Source organism: Halichoerus grypus, chromosome 5 (assembly GCF_964656455.1).
Source record: "Halichoerus grypus chromosome 5, mHalGry1.hap1.1, whole genome shotgun sequence".
Lineage (NCBI taxonomy): Eukaryota > Metazoa > Chordata > Mammalia > Carnivora > Phocidae > Halichoerus > Halichoerus grypus.
This window is the reverse complement of record NC_135716.1, coordinates 141,988,180-142,008,870: the sequence shown is the minus strand read 5'-3', so window position 1 is coordinate 142,008,870 and position 20,691 is coordinate 141,988,180. Positions and strand designations below refer to the sequence as shown.

At 39.3% G+C, this 20,691-nt stretch overlaps 1 protein-coding gene and 1 pseudogene across 7 annotated transcripts in view; one reads left to right on the top strand and one right to left on the bottom strand.

The window, feature by feature from the left end:
• Positions 1-20,691, bottom strand: part of DAB1 (DAB adaptor protein 1) — a 1,108,242-nt gene that overhangs the window by 600,040 nt on the left and 487,511 nt on the right. The window lies entirely within an intron of this gene.
• On the top strand, positions 6,397-8,632 carry LOC118519276 (pumilio homolog 3-like; annotated as a pseudogene).

Sequence of the window (20,691 nt, the reverse complement as noted above, 5' to 3'; positions counted from 1 at the left end):
TATTTTTGTACATATATAAGTTTTTCTTTCTTTAAAATTTTGGGAGGCACTTTCTTCTAACAGACCAAAATACACCCAAAATCTAGTGTGTGGCACTGATCTATATACCAGCTTGATCATATTTGATCATATTCTGTTTTTTTTTTGTTTTGTTCTGTTTTTGTTTGTTTTTATCTTTATCTTTTTCTTTTTTCTTTTTCTTTTTCTTTTTTCTCTCTTTCCCTTTCTTTTCCCACTGCTTCAGGTCTTTTCTGATTTGTTTAGAGTATATTTTCTGGGGACGTTGTTACCCTGCTAGCATTTTGTTCTCTCATTAATCTATTCTCCTCTGGACAAAATGACAAGACGGAAAAAATAACCTCAACAAAAAGAACAAGAGGTAGTACCGACTGCCAGGGACCTACTCAATACGGACATTAGTACGATGTCGGATCTAGAGTTCAGAATCATCACTTTAAAGATACTAGCTGGGCTTGAAAAAAGCATGGAAGTTATTAGAGAAACGCTTTCTGGAGAAGTAAAAGAACTAAAATCTAACCAAGTGAAATCAAAAAGGCTACTAATGAGGTGCAATCAAATATGGGGGCGCTAACTGCTAGGATAAATGAGGCAGAAGAAAGAATCAGTGAGATAGAAGACCAAATGATGGAAACTAAAGAAGCTGAGAAAAAGAGAGATAAACAACTACTGGATCACGAGGGCAGAATTCGAGAGATAAACAATACCATAAGATGAAACAACATTAGAATAATTGGGATCCCAGAAGAAGAAGAAAGAGAGAGAGGGGCAGAAGGTATAATGGAGCAAATTATAGCAGAGAACTTCCCTAATTTGGGAAGGAAACAGGCATCAAAATCCAGGAGGCACAGAGAACCCCTCTCAAAATCAATAAAAATAGGTCAACACCCCGACATCTAATAGTAAAACTTACAAGTCTCAGAGACAAAGAGAAAATCCTGAAAGCAGCTTGGGAGAAGAGATATGTAACCTACAATGGTAGAAACATTAGACTGGCAACAGACCTATCCACAGAGACCTGGCAGGCCAGAAAGGACTGGCAAGATATATTCAGAGCACTAAATGAGAAAAATATGCAGCCAAGAATACTATATCCAGCTAGGCTGTCATTGAAAATAGAAGGAGAGGTAAAAAGCTTCCAGGACAAACAAAAACTAAAGGAATTTGCAAACATGAAACCAGCCCTGCAAGAAATCTTGAAAGGGGTCCTCTAAGCAAAGAGAGAGCCTAAAAGCAACATAGACCAGAAAGGAACATAGACAATATACAGTAACAGTCACCTTACAGGCAATACAATGGCACTAAATTCATATCTTTCAATAGTTACCCTGAATGTAAATGGGCTAAATGCCCCAATCAAAAGACACAGGCTATCAGATTGGATTAAAAAACAAGACCCATCGATATGCTGTCTGCAAGAGACTCATTTTAGACCCAAAGACACCCCCAGATTGAAAGTGAGGGGGTGGAAAACCATTTACCATGCTAATGGACACCAAAAGAAAGCTGGGGTGGCAATCCTTATATCAGACAAATTAGATTTTAAACCAAAGACTGTAATAAGAGATGAGGAAGGACACTATATCCTACTTAAAGGGTCTATCTAACAAGAAGATCTAACAATTGTAAATATCTATGCCCCTAACATGGGAGCAGCCAATTATATAAGGCAATTAATAACAAAAGCAAAGAAACACATTGACAACAATACAATAATAGTGGGAGACTTTAACACCCCCCTCACTGAAATGGACAGATCGTCTAAGCAAAAGATCAACAAGGAAATAAAGGCTTTAAATGACACACTGGACCAAATGGACTTCATAGACACATTCAGAACATTCCATCCCAAGGCAACGGAATACACATTCTTCTCTAGTGCCCATGGAACATTCTCCAAAATCAATCACATCCTAGGTCATAAATCAGGTCTCAACCGGTACCAAAATATTGGGATCATTCCCTGCCTATTTTCAGACCACAATGTTTTGAAACTAGAACTCAATCACAAGAGGAAAGTCAGACAGAACTCAAATACATGGAGGCTAAAGAGCATCCTACTAAAGAATGAATGGGTCAACCAGGAAATTAAAGAAGAATTAAAAAAATTCATGGAAACCAATGAAAATGAAAACACAACTATTCAAAATCTTTGGGATACAGCAAAGGCAGTCCTAAGAGGAAAGTATATAGCAATACAAGCCTTTCTCAAGAAACAAGAAAGGTCTCAAGTACACAACCTAACCCCACACCTAAAGGAGCTGGAGAAAGAACAGCAAATAAAGCCTAAACCCAGCAGGAGAAGAGAAATAATAAAGATCAGAGCAGAAATCAATGAAATAGAAACCAAAAGAACAGTAGAACAGATCAACGAAACTAGGAGCTGGTTCTTTGAAAGAATTAACAAGATTGATAAACCCCTGGCCAGACTTATCAAAAAGAAAAGAGAAATGACCCAAATCAACAAAGTCATGAATGAAAGAGGAGAGATCACAACCAAAACCAAAGAAATACAAACAATTATAAGAACATATTATGAGCAACTCTATGCGAGCAAATTAGATAACCTGGAAGAAATGGATGCATTCCTAGAGATGTATCAACTACCAAAACTGAAGTAGGAAGAAATAGAAAACCTGAACAGACCTATAACCACTAGGGAAATTGAAGCAGTCATCAAAAATCTCCCAAAAAACAAAAGCCCAGGGCCAGATGGCTTCCTAGGGGAATTCTACCAAACATTTAAAGAAGAATTAATACCTATTCTTCTGAAACTGTTCCAAAAAATAGATATGGAAGGAAAACTTCCAAACTCGTTTTATGAGGCCACCATCACCTTGATCCCAAAACCAGACAAAGACCCCATCAAAAAGGAGAATTACAGACCAATATCCCTGATGAACATGGATGCAAAAATTCTCACCAAAATACTAGCCAATAGGATCCAACAGTACATTAAAAGGATTATTCACCACAACCAAGTGGGATTTATCCCTGGGCTGCAAGGTTGGTTCAACATCCGCAAATCAATCAACGTGATACAATACATTAACAAAAGAAAGAACAAGAATCATATGATTCTCTCAATAGATGCAGAAAAAGCACCTGACAAAGTACAGCATCCTTTCTTGATCAAAACTCTTCAGAGTATAGGCATAGAGGGTACATACCTCAATATCATAAAAGCCATCTATGAAAAACCTACAGTGAATATCATTCTCAATGGGGAAAAACTGAGAGCTTTCCCCCTAAGGTCAGGAATGCAGCAGGGATGTCCACTATCACCACTGCTATTCAACATAGTATTAGAAATCCTAGCCACAGCAATCAGACAACAAAAAGAAATAAAAGACATCCAAATCGGCAAAGAAGAAGTCAAACTCTCACTCTTTGCAGATGATATGATACTTTATGTGGAAAATCCCAAAGACTCCACCCCAAAACTGCTAGAACTCATACAGGAATTCAGTCAAGTGGCAGGATATAAAATCAATGCACAGAAGTCAGTGGCATTCCTATACACCAACAACAAGACAGAAGAAAGAGAAAGTAAGGAGTTGATCCCATGTACAATTGCACCCAAAACCATAAGATACCTAGGAATAAATCTAACCAAAGAGGCAAAGGATCTGTACTCAGAAAACTATAAAATACTCATGAAAGAAATTGAGGAAGACACAAAGAAATGGAAAAATGTTCCATGCTCATGGATTGGAAGAACAAATATTGTGAAGATGTCCATGCTACCTAGAGCAATCTACACATTCAATGCAATCCCCATCAAAATACCATCCACTTTTTTCAAAGAAATGGAACAAATAATCCTAAAATTTGTATGGAACCAGAAAAGACCCCGCATAGCCAGAGGAATGTTGAAAAAGAAAAGCAAAGCTGGCGGCATCACAATTCCGGACTTCCAGTTCTATTACAAAGCTGTCATCATCAAGACAGTATGGTACTGGCACAAAAACAGACACATAGATCAATGGAACAGAATAGAGAGCCCAGAAATGGACCCTCAACTCTATGGTGAACTCATCTTTGACAAAGCAGGAAAGAATGTCCAATGGAAAAAAGACAGTCTCTTCAACAAATGGTGTTGGGAAAATTGGACAGCCACATGCAGAAGAATGAAACTGGACCATTTCCTTACACCACACACAAAAATAGACTCCAAACGGATGAAAGACCTAAATGTGAGACAGGAGTCCATCAACATCCTAAAGGAGAACACAGGCAGCAACCTCTTCGACCTCAGCCGCAGCAACTTCTTCCGAGACACATCACCAAAGGCAAGGGAAGCAAGGGCAAAAATGAACTATTGGGACTTCATCAAGATAAAAAGCTTTTGCAAAGCAAAGGAAACAGTCAACAAAACCAAAAGACAACCGACAGAATGGGAGAAGATATTTGCAAACGACATATCAGATAAAGGGCTAGTATCCAAAATCTATAAAGAACTTATCAAACTCAGCACCCAAAGAACAAAGAATCCAATCAAGAAATGGGCAGAAGACATGAACAGACATTTTTCCAAAGAAGACATCCAAATGGCCAACAGACATATGAAAAAGTGCTCAACATCACTCGGCATCAGGGAAATCCAAATCAAAACCTCAATGAGATACCACCTCACACCAGTCAGAATGGCTAAAATTAACAAGTCAGGAAATGACAGATGTTGGCGGGGATGCGGAGAAAGGGGAACCCTCCTACACTGTTGGTGGGAATGCAAGCTGGTGCAGCCACTCTGGAAAACAGTATGGAGGTTCCTCAAAAAGTTGAAAATAGAGCTACCATACAATCCAGCAGTTGCACTACTGGGTATTTACCCCAAAGATACAAAAGTAGGGACCCGAAAGGGTACGTGCACCCTGATGTTTATAGCAGCAATGTCCACAATAGCCAAACTGTGGAAAGAGCCAAGATGTCCATCGACAGATGAGTGGATAAAGAAGAGGTGGTATATATATACAATGGAATATTATGCAGCCATCAAAAGGAATGAGATCTTGCCATTTGCAACGATGTGGATGGAACTGGAGGGTATTATGCTGAGCGAAATAAGTCAAACAGAGAAAGACATGTATCATATGACCTCACTGACATGAGGAATTCTTAATCTCAGGAAACAAACTGAGGGTTGCTGGAGTGGGGGGTGGGGTGGGAGGGATGGGGTGACTGGGTGATGGACACTGGGGAGGGTATGTGTTCTGGTAAGTGCTGTGAATTGTGCAAGACTGTTGAATCTCAGATCTGTACCTCTGAAACAAATAATGCAATATATGTTAAGAAAGAAAAAAAGAAGAAGAAGAATGTAGCAGCAGGGGAAGAATGAAGGGGGGGAAATCGGAGGGGGAGAAGAACCATGAGAGACAATGGACTCTGAAAAACAAACTGAGGGTTCTAGAGGGGAGGGGGTTGGGAGGATGGGTTAGCCTGGTGATGGGTATTGAGGAGGGCACGTTCTGCATGGAGCACTGGGTATTATGCACAAACAATGAATCATGGAACACTATATCTAAAACTAATGATGTAATGTATGGGGATTAACATAAGAATAAAAAAATTTAAAAAAAATGGATTAGAGACTTAAATATGAGACCTGAAACCATAAAAATCCTAGGAGAGGGCACAGGCAGGAATTTCTGACTTTGGCCATAGCAACATTTTTCTAGATATGTCTCTAGAGACAAGGGAAATAAAAGCAAAGATAAACTATTGGGACTACATCAAAATAAAAAGCTTCTGCACAATGAAAGAAATAACTAAACTAAAAGACAACCTACTGAATGGGAGAAGATATTTGCAAATGACATATCAGATAAGGGGTTAGTATCCAAAGTAAATGAGTTATACAACTCAACACCCAAAAAATAAATAATCCAATTAAATATGGGCAGAAGACATGAACAGACATATCTCCAAAGAAGACATCCAGATGGCTAACAAACACATGAAAAGATGCTCAACATTACTCATCAGCAGGGAAATGCAAATCAAAACTACAATGAGATATCACCTCCCATCTGTTGGAATGGCTAAAATAAAAAAAAGCAAGAAACAATAGGTGTTAGCAAGGTTGTGGACAAAAAGGAACCCTTGGGCACTATTGGTAGGAATGCAGACTGGTGCAGCCACTGTAGAAAACAGTATGGAGATTCCTCAAAAAGTTAAAAATAGAATCACGAGATGATCCAGTAATCGGAGTACTGGGTATTTACCCAAAGAATACAAAAACACTAATTCAAAGGGATATGTGCACCCCTATGTTTACTGCAGTATTATTTACAATAGCCAAATTACAGAAGCAATCCAAGTGTTCATGAATAGAAGAATGGATAAAGAACATGTGGTATACGTGTGCAAACTGCTATGATGGAAGTCAAAGGGAAAAGAAAGATCACAGGAAAAGGGGCAAAGACATCACAAGAAAAAAAAATAGATTCATAACAATAATGATTCTGGTTCATCAAGACATTTTCAAGAAAAGTTATCCAGGAAGGTGGCCCTAAAATCACATCGAATAACTTTGAGAAATGTGCCACAAAACCTGGGGAAAAAAAGTGTAAAACAGTTCAAAAATAAGCAGCAAGGGGATAAAATACCAAAGAACAAATTCTAGCAGGTGAATAAATTCAACAGGAAGAGAAAATTCCAGGTGGACCATAAAACTGATGAATCAACAGCCAAGAAACCTAAATGGGATGACTTCAAAAAGAAGAAGAAAGAACTAAAGCAAAGCAGGCAGCTCAGTGATAAAACCAACTATGACACTGTTGTTCCTGCAAAGCAGATTTGGGAAATCTTAAGAAAAGACTGTGACAAAGAAAAGAGAGTGAAGTTGATGAGTGATTTGCAGAAGGGAAAATTAAAGCTATCGCATTTGCACATGATTCAACTTGTATGATCCAGTATTACATTCAGTATGGTAATGAAGAACAGTGAAAACAGGCTTTTGAAGAACTGCGAGATGATTTGGTCCAATTAAGTAAAGCTAAATATTTCGGAGATACTAAGAAATTTCTCAAGTATGGGAGTAAGCCACAGATTGCAGAGATAATGAGAAGTTTTAAAGGCCACATGAGGAAGATGCTCTGGCGTGCAAAGGCGTCTGACATTGTAGAGTATACATACAATGACAAAGCCATCTTGGAGCAGAGGAACATGCTGAGGGAGGAGCTCAATGAGAACACATTTTACAAGTCAGCCTATCGCCCAACTCTGGACAAAGTTTTAGAGGTACAGCCAGAAAAACAAGAGCTTAGTATGGATGAAATGAAGCAGATTCTAGCTCCAATGGCCCAAAAGGAAGCTGTGATTAAGCATTCATTGGTGCATAGAGTATTCTTGGACCTTTAAACCCATGCACCCCCAAAGCTAAGATCAGAAAGACAAATGCCATATGATTTTACTTATATGTGGAATTTAAGAAACAAAATAGATGAACATAGGGAAGGGAAGGAAAAATAAAGACGAAATCAGAGAGGGAGACAAACCATAAGAAACTTAACTATAAGTTAAGTTTCCTTAACTATAGGAAACTATAGGGTTGCTGGAGGGGAGGTGGGTGGAGGGGATAGGGTAACTGGATGATGGGCATTAAGGTGGGCACTTGATGTAATGAACACTGGGTGTTATATGCAACTGATGAATCACTAAATTTTACCTCTGAAACTAATTAAATTGATCTTAAATTAAAAAAAAAAAGATTGAAGCCATCTGTGAAGCAGTGATATACCTGGCACATACGAGATGGCGCTAGAGTGGCCACGCACTGTCTGTGGCATGGTACACCTAAGGACAGGAAAATGACTGTGAAAAAAATCAAGACCTATGTTGAAAAGGTGGCTAATGGCCAGTACTCCCATTTGGTCTTCCTGGCGGCATTTGATTGTATTGATGATACTAAGATTGTGAAGCAGATAATCATATCAGAAATTATTAATTCCTTGCCTAACATAGTAAATGACAAATATGGAAGGAAGGTCCTATTGCATTTACTAAGCCCTAGAGATCCTGCACATACAGTGCAAGAAATTATTGAGGTTCTGCTGAAAGGAGGTGGAAACACACGCAGTAAGAAGGATAGAGCGTTCCACCCACCAGAGCTCTTAGAGTCCATCTCTCCAGTTTTGTTAAGCTGCCTGCAAGGACATGCCCAAGAAGTGGTGCTAGATAAGTCTGCATGTGTGTTGGTGTCCAACATTCTGGGAGCTGCTTTGGAGACATTCAGCCTGCCATGAATGCTGTTGCCAGCTTGGCAGTGGGAGAGCTACATCCAGGCGGCAAGGACAGAGAGCTTCACGTTGCAGAACAACCTGCAGGACATCTAATTCTGAAGTGGTTAATAGACAAGAAAAAAAGATGAAGGAAAGTAGAAGAGAAGGTTGTTTTGCCAAAACACTTATAGAATATGCTGGTATGAAGAACCTGAAGTCCTGGGCTAGTGTAAAACCAAGGTGCCATTATTTTTTCTAGCCTTCTCCAGAGTCCTGGTCAAGAATTTGCAAACAAAGTCAAGAATGAACTGAAAGGCCTGATTCCCACATTGGAGAAAAACAAAAACAACAGCATAGGAATAGAAATACTACTTGAAAAACTGGCTGCATAGTGAAAAGAGTTAAGAACAAGATGGATCATTTTTCCTGTTCTCTTTTCCCAGTGTGGAAAAGAAGGGTTAGCATCCACCTTTCTGGGAATCTGGATGCTCTGTATAGATGTTTATTCTTTGTTTAAGAGTCTATTTATAATACAGTTCTCAAAAAAAAAAGGTGTGGTATATATTTACATATATAATGGAGTATTATTCAGCCATAAAAAGTATCAAATCTTGCCATTTGCAACAACATGAATGAAGCTAGAGAGTATAATGCTAAGCAAAATAAGTCAGTCAGAGAAAGACAAATACTGTATGATTTCACTCATATGTGGAATTTAAGAAACAAAACAAACATACAAAGGAAAAAGGAGAGAGAGAAAAGACAAACCAAGAAACAGACTGTTAACTATAAGAACAAACTGATGGTTTCCAGTGGGAAGGTGGGTGGGGGTATATGTGAAATAGATGATGGGGATTAAAGAGCACACTTATCACGGTGAGCACTGAGCAATGTATAGAATTGTTGAATCACTATATTATCTATCTGAAACTAATAAACACTATATGTTAACTATACTGGAATTAAAATAAAAAAAACTTAATTTAAAAACTGTAAAAACCATTCTAAGCCTGAGCGCATACCAGATTTGGTCTTCAGGCTGTTTGTCCACTCCTGATTTAGACGAATGAAGCAACAGAATAATAAGGAGTCAGATTGAGTAAAGAAACCTGAAGTCAAAATAATTAAAAATGAATATGTGGTAAATCAACTTTTGATGGGTTCCCATTTATTGGAAGCCCAAATTCCTTCATGTGACCTTTCACAAGGTGACCCCAGGCTGCCTTGTTGATCTCATGTATAGATCCATCAGACTGCTTATTATTTTCTAATCACATACACCATTAGACCTATGTATGTTTGCTCATGCTTCTTCCTTTGCCCTCCCCTGCATTACTTGCCTAGATAATTCACTTATAGATTAGATCCAGTTGACATATTCCCTCCTCTATATAGCCTTTTCTAGATGCTACCACACCTCATGCTCTAAGTCAATATTACTCTTCCTGTGCTTTGGTACTACTTCATTCATGCCTCTATCATATGCCTTTCTTGTGTACTAGATATGATGATTTAAACATCTATCTTTCCAGAGTATAAGGAGGGACTAGGTTTTTCTTCAGCACTGTGGACAGTGTGCACCCCACAGCTAAACTTGTTGAAAATAATATTATTTATTGAGAGTCTCTTTTGTATGAGGACTGTGTTAAGCTCTTGCATTCATTATCTTATTTAATTCCCATAACTCCCATCTCAGATAAGCTTTAACTTCCTCATCTTAGAGATAAAAAGCCCAGAAAAATTAAATAAATTGCTCATGGCTTCATAACCAGGAAAGTGACAAAGCTTGGACTCAAACCCAGTTCTGATGGACCCTAACATCCATACTCTTGAACTGTTATGTTGTCTCATCAATTGTTGAATAAGCAAATGAAATCTGTAACTTGAATTAGGCTAATATTCCCTGCTGAAGCATCTCTAGGATGTTTTAATTTTTTAAAAAATGCAAATGGTTTATAGTTAATATCATAAGTATTCAGAGGTAGAAAGAACCTAAGAGATCAAGAGGTCTGGCTCGTTTTTCAGATAGTAAACAGCAGCTATGAAGAAGCACTTATTTTTAACCTAAGATCACACAACTTAAACCCTAACCTCCTATTTAGTTTAGGACTTTCTGCATCATGTTTTGACATTTCCAGCACTTTCACAAGGCTGTCCCCTAGAGTCAGCCTTATCCCACACCAATGAATTGGCAGACTCAATGTTAACCTTCAGAATAAATTGTGAAAATGAGGTCTTTACAATGAGTTAAAATTGAGTTTGGCTCTTCCAATTGCATAGACATTCATAAAATAAACAGTATTGCCTTTGGTTTCATTTTGAAATAATACCTTAGAGTAGGTTATTTATTTACTTGCCAGAGAGAGAGCGAGAGCAAGAGAGAGTGCAAGAATACAAGCAGGGGGAATGGCAGGCAGAGGGAGAAACAGTCTCCCTGCTGAGCAAGGAGCCCGACTCAGGACTCGATCCCAGGACTCCAGGATCATGACTTGAGCCGAAGGCAGACGCTTAACTGACTGAGCCACACAGGGGTCCTAATATCTTAGAGTAGGTTTAATGATTTTCTTCAGGACCCCTTTTATCCTCTGCCACTGGGCATACTCTTATCACAATGCATTGTCTTTGGCTATTTATTAATCTGTCTCTTGTGCTTGATGCTGAGCTCTCCAAGAACACAGACCACATTTGTATCCCTATTGCCTGGCACAGTTTTTGTCACAGAACTGGTGAATATCTGTGAAGATTTATTGACTTGCTGAATTGAGTTTGGACCTAAGAGATGTGGCGAAGGGAGATCAGCAGGGTGGCTCAGCTTCTGGTGTGTGTGTATCTGGAACTCATTTAAGTCATCATTGCATACTTCCCTGTTCCAAAAGATTTCCCTTGAAAAGTTGTTAGAAAATGGCTGTGAGTGAGACTTTGACAGTTTTTTTTCTAAGCCTGAAAATATTAGGAAAATCCAGGTGGTCAAATTCAGTGTAATCAGTGTTTTTCAGGGAACATTGTGGATGGATGAATGCAAGCTGATTATACAGTAAATATTTAATTTTAGATTCTGATTATTTCATATTGACATTTCAGAACAGTAAATATTTTTATGCTGGATTCAGCCTACACCATGAAAATAACTCACTCAATGGCAGAGTCTACACATGTAATTGTATAATTTAATACTTTCATTTAAAATATTTCTACTTTTAAATACCTTTTAGATTTGAAAAAAATAATTTCTTATCTAAGAAGGCTCAACCTTAGACTCTCTGGGCCAGAGACTAATTAGTATTTCACTAGGAAAATGGAAGGCTCGCTTTTCTGAAAATGACTATTTTGATTTGAGTATTTTCCATTCTCCAGTGCCAGTCAAACCCTCACGGGAACAGTCATGAAAGAGTTAAAAGAGAAACCTCCACAGAGAGACATTAGCTGGGTAGCTTTTGCTTTTGCTAGAAAAGGTTGGTTTCAGACATTTACTGTTAGGAACTAGAACAACCCTAGGGGATTGTTAAGGAAATGCTTGTGGAGTAATAAGAGGGCAGGTTTTTGGAGGGAACCAGCTGAGAAGATTTTTTACATTATGTGTGTGTTGGGGGTAGGGGATGTGTTTAAGACCATCTGGTCTCTATAAACTTGTTAGTAATTCTATCTCAAGTATTTATGAGCATTTTATAGAAGGCATTTGAAGAACTCTTTCCCATTACAAGTCTAGCACATCTTCTAATCTCTAGCAGTTGTAAAAGACCCAAGAAGAGATATTGTGAGATATTGTCATTGTCGTTTTATAGATGAGCAAATTGATGGCCAGAGAGGCTGGGTGACTGACTCAAATGTCACAACTAATAAGAGTTATAAAAAATCCCTTCTTTCCCCTCTCTTTGAGTTTTCTTTAGGAGCTCTACTGGTGTTTCTTCTAGCTTCTTCACTTAACCGACTCCTAGAGAGGTGAACTGATCTGCCTAACAGGTAAGTAGTTGAAGTGTAACTAGTCATGCTCTGCTCATCTCGACTTGCCTAGTTTACTTTTGGGAGCCATCAGTCTTGCAGAAGATATGCATTCTCCTCTGTTCCACCATGACATCAGTCTTACTTGGTCCCGAGGTTAGCCTAATTCTGGGATTCCATCAGTGGGTCTGTTTCACGAATGGAATAAAGCCACATCCTACAACCTGTCTTCAATCATTAATATTGATGATATTTTGGCCTCCATATATATTCTTTTTTTTTTAATTTTTATTTAAATTCCAGTTAGTTAACATACAGGTATTATTTTATTTTTAGGTATACAGTATAGTGATTCAACACTTCCATACAACTCCTGGTGCTCATCACAGCAAGTGCACTCTTTAATCTCCATCTCCTATATAACCCAACTCCATACACACACACACACACACACACACACACACACACACACACACACACACACACATTCAGAACCCAGCAGGGAAGAGGGATGATATTTAGACTCTGAAGAAAGTAATTAGCAGGGTTAGGATTCAAATTCTTCAAAGCTCATGCTCTAAAATCACTACTCTAGTGGCAGCAATATTAACAATCACCGAATAATCCACAAGTTTCCCTACATTTTCCAGCCTTTATTGTAGCTAGTTTGGGGTCCTGTTAGAAATTTTGGCTAATGACCTGTGAGCAAAAATGTTGTATGATTTCTGGGTAGCAGTGGTTAAAAGCTGGTGTCCCTTTCCATTGCAATGCGTGCTGAGACAGTGGCACCACCCGCTCCCTTTAAGAAGTAAGGAGGCCAGAGATCCTGGATCATTAAGTGGCCTCATGGAGCAGCCTGTGTTCCCTAATCACATCAGGCTTCATGTAAGTAAGAAAAACAAAACTTGATGTGTCTCTCTCCCATCCAGAGATTTGGGAGTTATTTTGTTTCACCAGCACGGCATAGTCAAGCCTAAATAATGTATCTCACAAGGATGTGATGAAGGAAATAAAAGGCAATGTAGATATGGACAAGGGGAATACAAGGCTAACACAGCAACCGCACAGCAAATAAGGGATCTCTGCAGAGTCACGACAGAACAAGTGTCAGCCTACTCATTTCTGAATGAGGGCTTTCCTAATACATTAGCTAATATATATCTTATGCCCTCACTAAACTCTAATCTTTTTGAGGACAAAGGTGATACCATAGCCATCTCTCTGTCCTCAGGGCCCAGCACAGTTCCTGGGGACTGTCAAATTGTCAGTATATGGCTGTTGAGCAGAAGCAAAATGAAGCATTGGTAATGAATACCAGAGCTGCAGTGGAGTTATTATGCTTTTGTATTATTTGTAATTATCATTAGCATAAATTATACATCTATTCAGCATAAATATATACATATATTTATGTTTAAGTTAACTATTTAGTAAACTGAATATAGTTCATTATAGAATAATCAGCCTTTTATTTTAAATAGGCATTTGTGTTTCGGAGGTCAGGTCCATCAAGGCAATTAATTCAGATTGCCCAAGTAAGGGGAGAAATAAAAGCTTTGTGTTTTGAAGATTATTAACAAAAATGTCCCCAGACTCAAGAGGAGATAGAAGTTTGGAGCTGGAAAAGACAGACAGCCAAGCCGTGGTAGAGCAGCACCCAGAGGCAGAGAACATGGCTTTGGGAAGTAATAATTCCGAGGACCAAGGGCTAAGAACTGGAGCATCTGGGGTGGAACAGGCATTTAAGGAGTGGAGTGGAGCCCGCATGAAGACAAGCCAGTGAACACAGCCTAGAGCCAGGAGACACTGTTAGAGCATGGAGGAGCAGTGTGGACAGAGGATGAAGGAAAAGCAGAGCTGTTGCCATGCTGAAGACCTCTACAAGGTGATCAGGAAAACCTGCTTCAGTTGGCAGACAAGGGGGGCCCTTTGGCAGAGAGAGGACCTTCTGTTTACCATATTTAAGACTCAGGGTTGTTGATCAGTCTGGGAGCTAGTAGGGATGATGGAACCCCAAGAGGGAAATGCTGGGTTTTGTACAAACCTGGAAGAAGGAGGCTGGCTTTATTACAAATTGAACAAATGAAAAGGATGATAGCTCTTATATGCCAAGGTTTTGGAGCAATTCATTCCTGTTACATTTTTAAGGCTTTGTCCTAGGCTTATGGGTGGATTACAAAGAAACATTTGGCAAGGCCCTTGACCTCAAGAATCCATCCAGCTCACTGGGAAACAAGGAGGTATCCATAAAAACATAACTACTAGCATAGTAATCCTTTATCCCATGATAAAATTTCAAAGTTCTCAGTTTGGTTACCTTGACTATTATGAATAATATGCCCCAAACTACATCTCTTATATTTTCTACCATGAAACTTCCTCTTGTCCACTCCAGGTTCTAGTGAAAACTGGTGAAGTTCTCATTGATGCCCAAATATGCCATGTCTTTTAACAGATTTGCATCGCTATTTCCTCTGATTGAAATGCCTTCGTTCGCCTAAGACATTCCCACTCAACCCACAAGATCTAGTTGTGATTTCTCTCCCTTGATACTTTTCTGATTCTCTCAAGGGAAACTGGGAGATACAGAGATATACAAAGAATATTAATATTAACTGAACTCATCTTATGTGCTTGTCACTGCCATCGCCTGAATTGTGTCCCCTAAAAATTCATATGTTGAAGCCCTAGCCCCCTGTGTGACTGTATTTACAGACAGGAGCTGTAAGAAGATAACTAAGAATAAAGGAGTCATAAGAAGGATTAGTGGGCTTCTAAGAAGAGTCACCAGAGAGCTCCATGTGAGACACAGTGAGAAGGCAGCCATCTGCAAGCCAGGAAGAGGGCTATCACCCGAATCCAACCTTGCTGACACTCTGATCCTGGACTTCCAGTTTCCAGAACTGTGAGGAAAAAAATCGGTTGTTTAAGCCAGCCGGTCTGTGGTATTTTGTTACGGCAGTCTGAGCTGACAAAGATGGTCACTGTGTCTCTTTTTCTACATTTTGTCTTTCAGTGACCCTAACCACCTGAATAGGCATCATTTCCCCCCTTCCCACAAGAGGAGAACAGAGTTCTGAGAGGTGAAATAATGTGCCAGTAGGCATAGAGTAGAGAACTTGGATTTATGTGACTGGAAGGCCCGGACTCTTTCTACTCCATGTCCCTACCTTCCAGGCCCTCTTCTGGACCACCACCACAGTACCTAGCATGCCCCTGCATGACAGCAGGGAAGTAATAATTCCGAGTAATAATTCACCACATGGCAATGATCTGTTTTCCCTGCTATACAGTACAATAAAATGGTAGATTTTTTTTTTTTTTACCTGAGAGAATCTGAACAACCAAACTGATAGATAATTAGAATGAATAAGAGGTATTCTCATCAACTGTTACAGAAACCAGAGGCATGGGGAAATCCTTTGAGCTGGGAAGGCTATGCATTTAGCCAAAAAAAGAAATATGTATTGAGTGTTCATTCCTTGCCAGGGACTGTTATTCTCTGGGAGCAAAGGAGAATAAGAGATCATACTGGCCCTTGAGGAACTCACAGTTGAGCAGAAAGAAGACATTAAATGTTAATTTTCTGTTCTCATGTGTCATCTGATTGGGATCTGGTTGGATGTGTAGGAATCAGCCTTAGCTAAGCACTGGAATTATGTAGGAAACTTTAGAAAACACTGATGGTTGGATCCCACTTCCAAAGATTTTTATTTAATTAGTCTAGGCTATGGTCTGGCTATCAAGAGTCTCCAAGTGATTCTGATGTACATCCAGGGTTGAAAATCAGTGGGCTGGGAACCTAGAAGGAGTGTGTGGGGGGGTCCAGTTTAACAGAAAGAAAGAGAGAGAGAGAGGAGGGGAAGAGCAAAGCAGAGGCACATATAAGCAACATTCACTGCCATTCTGCATTTAGCAGCATTTAACAAGTGCACATATTGTGAGAATCACTGCAGAGGAACTATTAATACAATTCAGAGAGTGTGCATTAAGAGCTAAAACAAACAACACAAAAAAATCAAATACCACTGTTTATTTAGTGAATGACTTTCAAGGGGCTATAAGTACTAGAAAGACATTATCTTAATAAGCTCGCATCATCTCTGCCAGGTAGGGGGCAGGTTAGGCTTTTATTAAATGATGCCATATTGAAGTACATTCTTTGCTTGAATCAGAAACTAATGTAATATAAACTATGGGGACCAGCTGCACTTAACATCATAAGAGGCATAACTCAGTATAGCACAAGAATGTCCCTAAAGATGTGACCTCAGGGGACAGGCTGGGAAAAGAGGCCTGAAGGGAGGCTAAAGGGTACCTTTGAAGGGAAAACAGAAGCAATGAAGTAGTAATAATACTTAATTACTATTATTATTATTCAGCCTTACAATGCCAGGCATCTTGTTTTGTTTTCCATGTATCATCTATTCTATTCATCCTGTGAGGCAGGTCCCCCCACTTTATAGAGGAAAAACATGGAACACAGAGAAGTTAAGTGACTTGCCCAGAAGCAAACAGCTTTCAAGTGACCAAGTTAGGTTTTGAATCTAGGTCTGATCTGAATGAGACTCTATAGCCAATTCTTTTAACTTTAGGCATTCTTTTAAGGGAGGATGAGGTGGGGAAACAAGCTGGTGAGAACAAGGTAAAAAAAAAAAAAAGCACACACTAAGATTTCCCTGCAAATCTTGAAATCAGAACGGGTTCTGTAGGTGGTTGATGAGGATTGTTTTGAGAATGAGTAGGCAGCTGATAGCTAAAGATGTCTATTAACTGTTGAATGGACTGCAGACTTCAGAACAAGAGCTGTGGAAGGGGTTGCAGGTGGAAGCTCAGGGGAGGCATTTCATCATCTTTAGCCAACCCAAGAGCACTGTTGACAGTATTCAGGCCAGGGCCATGGAATCGGAAGAGGGGGAAATGAGTGGTTACTATACATTAACCGTTGAATTAATGTTAAAACTTGTGTTTTGATTAAACCTCATCCAATAGTATGCTAACAGCACTTGGGTTGAGCACACACATATACCTGTTCGTATTCCAGGATACCGTATATATTACCGTATATACAAAATAAAGTGGGAGAGTCAGATAATTTTCAGTCTAAGCCTTTGGGAATAGCAATAAGACACAGAGTTTCTGGGGTAAGCCCAACATCATCCCACTCCTTTGCTTTTCATGTTTAAAATACTACTTATTGTGCACTAACTATGAGCCAGGCATTGTGCTAAGTGCCTTAAATATACCATCTCATTTAGATAATACAATAACCACATGAAATTGGTACTATTACTGGTTCTGATTTGCTATGAATAAATGGAAGCTTCAGTAAGTAAACTGGCTCAAGGATACACAGCTAGTAAATGGTTGAGTGAGGGATTAGAACCCAGCTCTTTCTAACTCCAAGGTCTACGCCCTTAGCCAGTATGCTATGATGGAAATGGCAATATGGTAAATATCATCTCTCCATGGGCATTTGCAGTCTGATGGGCTTTCATTTTCTGCAAATTCAGTGCAAGAAAATTGCAGCCGATGGCAACTACAAAAATAGATGTTAGCTATATTATTAGATTAAGGTCTAAGACAGGAAAGAAAAGAATTCCAGGGTCCTCAGCAATGGCTAGTTCCAGGCTGGGGTACTATGCTTTAGCTTTAAGCCTGCATTTTTAGAGGAATGGTATACTAGTTTCCAATAGATGCTGTAGCAAATGACCACAAATTTAGTGAACTGAAACCACCCAAATGTATTATCTCACAGTTCTGCCGGTCAAGTCTGACACAGGTCTCATTAGGCTAATTAATATCAAGGTATCAGGAGGGCTTGATTCCTTCTGAAGACGCTAGGGGAGAATCAGTTTCCTTGCCTCTTCCAGCATCGAGAGGTCACCCACATTTCTTGGCTTGTGTCTTCAGTCCTCTTTCTTTAATGCCAGCAACAGTGGATTGAGTCCTTCTCATCCTACATCCTCCCACCACTCCAGTGCTCTGCTTTTGACATCCCATCTCTGTGACTTATGCCTCCTTCTTCCACTTCTAATGATTCTTGTCATTACATTGAGCTAAGAACTGTCTCCCTATTTTAAAGTCAGCTGATTAGCAACCTTAATTTTATCCTGAACCTACATTCTTCCTTGCCATGTAAGGTATCATATTCACAGGTTCCATGGACTAGAACATAGACATCCTGGGGGGACTGTTATTCTGACTGCCACAGATCTTGACAAACTAGATGACAAACCAGAGAAATGCCTAGGGAAGTAAGAAGGTGTGTGAAAAGAATGTTATGGTACAGAAAACCTTCTCATGAAAAGCAATACTCCTCTGCCTACTTCCTACCCCCAGTCTCACTTTCCATAGGTAACTAATTTGAACCATTTTTTCTGGGCAGGATGAGCATGTATTTCTACAGGTTACCTCCATATCTCTAAATTGAACACTTGTCAAGCCCAAATGTTGTCTCCCTCTAGTCACATTAGTTTTCTAGGGCTGCCATAACAAAGTACCATGCACTGGATGGCTTCCTATAACAGAAATTTACCATTTCACATTCTGGAGGCTAGAAGTCCAAAATCAAGATGTCAGTATAGGACCAGGATCCCTCTGAAACTTCTAAGAGCGAATCTTTCCTTGCCTCTTGCTGGCTTCTCGTCGTTTATAGGCAATCTTTGGTGGTCACTGAACTCTAGTCTCTGCCTTTGACATCACATGCATTCTCCCTGGTTTCTTCATACAGCTATTTTCTTATATGAACACCAGTCCTATTGGATTAGGAGACCACGCTACTCCAGTATGATCTCATCTTAGCTAATTACATCTGCAATAGACCTACTTCCAAATAAGGTCACCTTCTGAGGTACTGGGGATTAGGACTTCACAAAATATTTTGTTGGGGGGGACATACTTCAACCCATAACACTATTGTTTATGGATTTCTAAGTGGCCAATGAGGATATTAGGGAAAGTGGATGGAAGGAATGGGAATCTAGTCAATAAATTAAAAAAAAAAAAAAAAAAAAAAGGAGAAGCATCTGTTCCAAGATGGCAGGAAGAAAACCTGGATTGATCTCTTTTCCCTCTTAGCACTACATTAAAAACATGGTGAGGAAATAAGAAGGGTATGACGTGGATGGAACTGGAGGGTATTATGCTGAGCGAAATAAGTCAATCAGAGAAAGACATGTATCATATGATCTCACTGATACGAGGAATTCTTAATCTCAGGAAACAAACTGAGGGTTGCTGGAGTGGTGGGGGTTGGGAGGGATGGGGTGGCTGGTGATAGACATTGGGGAGGGTATGTGCTATGGTGAGCGCTGTGAATTATGTAAGACTGATGAATCACAGACATGTACCTCTGAAACAAATAATACATTATATGTTAAAAAAAAAAAAGAAGAAGATGATAGTAGGAAGGGAAAAATGAAGGGCGGGAAGTCGGAGGGGGAGACGAACCATGAGAGACTATGCACTCTGAGAAACAAACTGAGGGTTCTAGAGGGGAGGGGGGTGGGGGCATGGGTTAGCCTGGTGATGGGTATCAAAGAGGGCACGTATTGAATGGAGCACTGGGTGTTATATGCAAACAATGAGTCATGGAACACTACATCAAAAACTAATGATGTAATGTATGGTGATTAACATAACATAATAAAAAAACAAAGAACTAATGATGTATTTGACGGTGACTAACATAACATAATAAAATAAAATTAAATTAAGAAAAGAAAAAAAAAGGAAGGGTATGAACTCAAAACTATGTCAAACACGGAAAGGGAACCATTAGTAGATGAGAAATTTCAAAAAGTCTCTGAAAAACTGAGAGGATGGAAACTGATTAGTGATGAATGAAGAGTCTGCACGCACTGCTGAATTCTTGAGTTTCCATACTTGGAAAAGCAGGTGTGATGGAAAATGTCGAATGAGATTTGAGGTGGAAAACAGGGAGATTAATGAGAGGCTTGTGAATGGAACAAGCAGCCCTATACCCTCAGTGCACTAAATAGCCAGCAGACAGGCACCTGCCCCAGTCAGACCCTTGCTTTGTTATCTCAGCAATGCCTGTTGGCCTGTAAGCCCCACCCACCTCCTCAGAGCCCTTACTTGGCTTCTTAAGGTCTTATTCTAAAACAGAAGGAGACAACCAAGGATGATCAGGAATCTGAGGAATGCCAACAACAATGAAGGGAAAGATCATGGTATATAGCCACAGAAATATTCAGGAACCAGAAGACAATTTTTAAAAAATCGAATTAAAATATTGAGGAAGATATCATTAACAATAAAACAAAAGATACACTTAAAAAAAGGTAAAAATAAGAACTCTTAGAAATTAAAAATATGTCTGCCAATAATACAATAAAAGAAAAGGAAAATCTATAGTAGAGTAAGAGAATAAAGTTAAGGAAATACAGTTAAAACCAAAACATTCTGAGGAAAAGTGAGTCCTATTTTTTTTTTAACACAGTGAACCAGCTTTTTTGTTAAATTGTCAGAATGAAGGCTCTTGAAACAC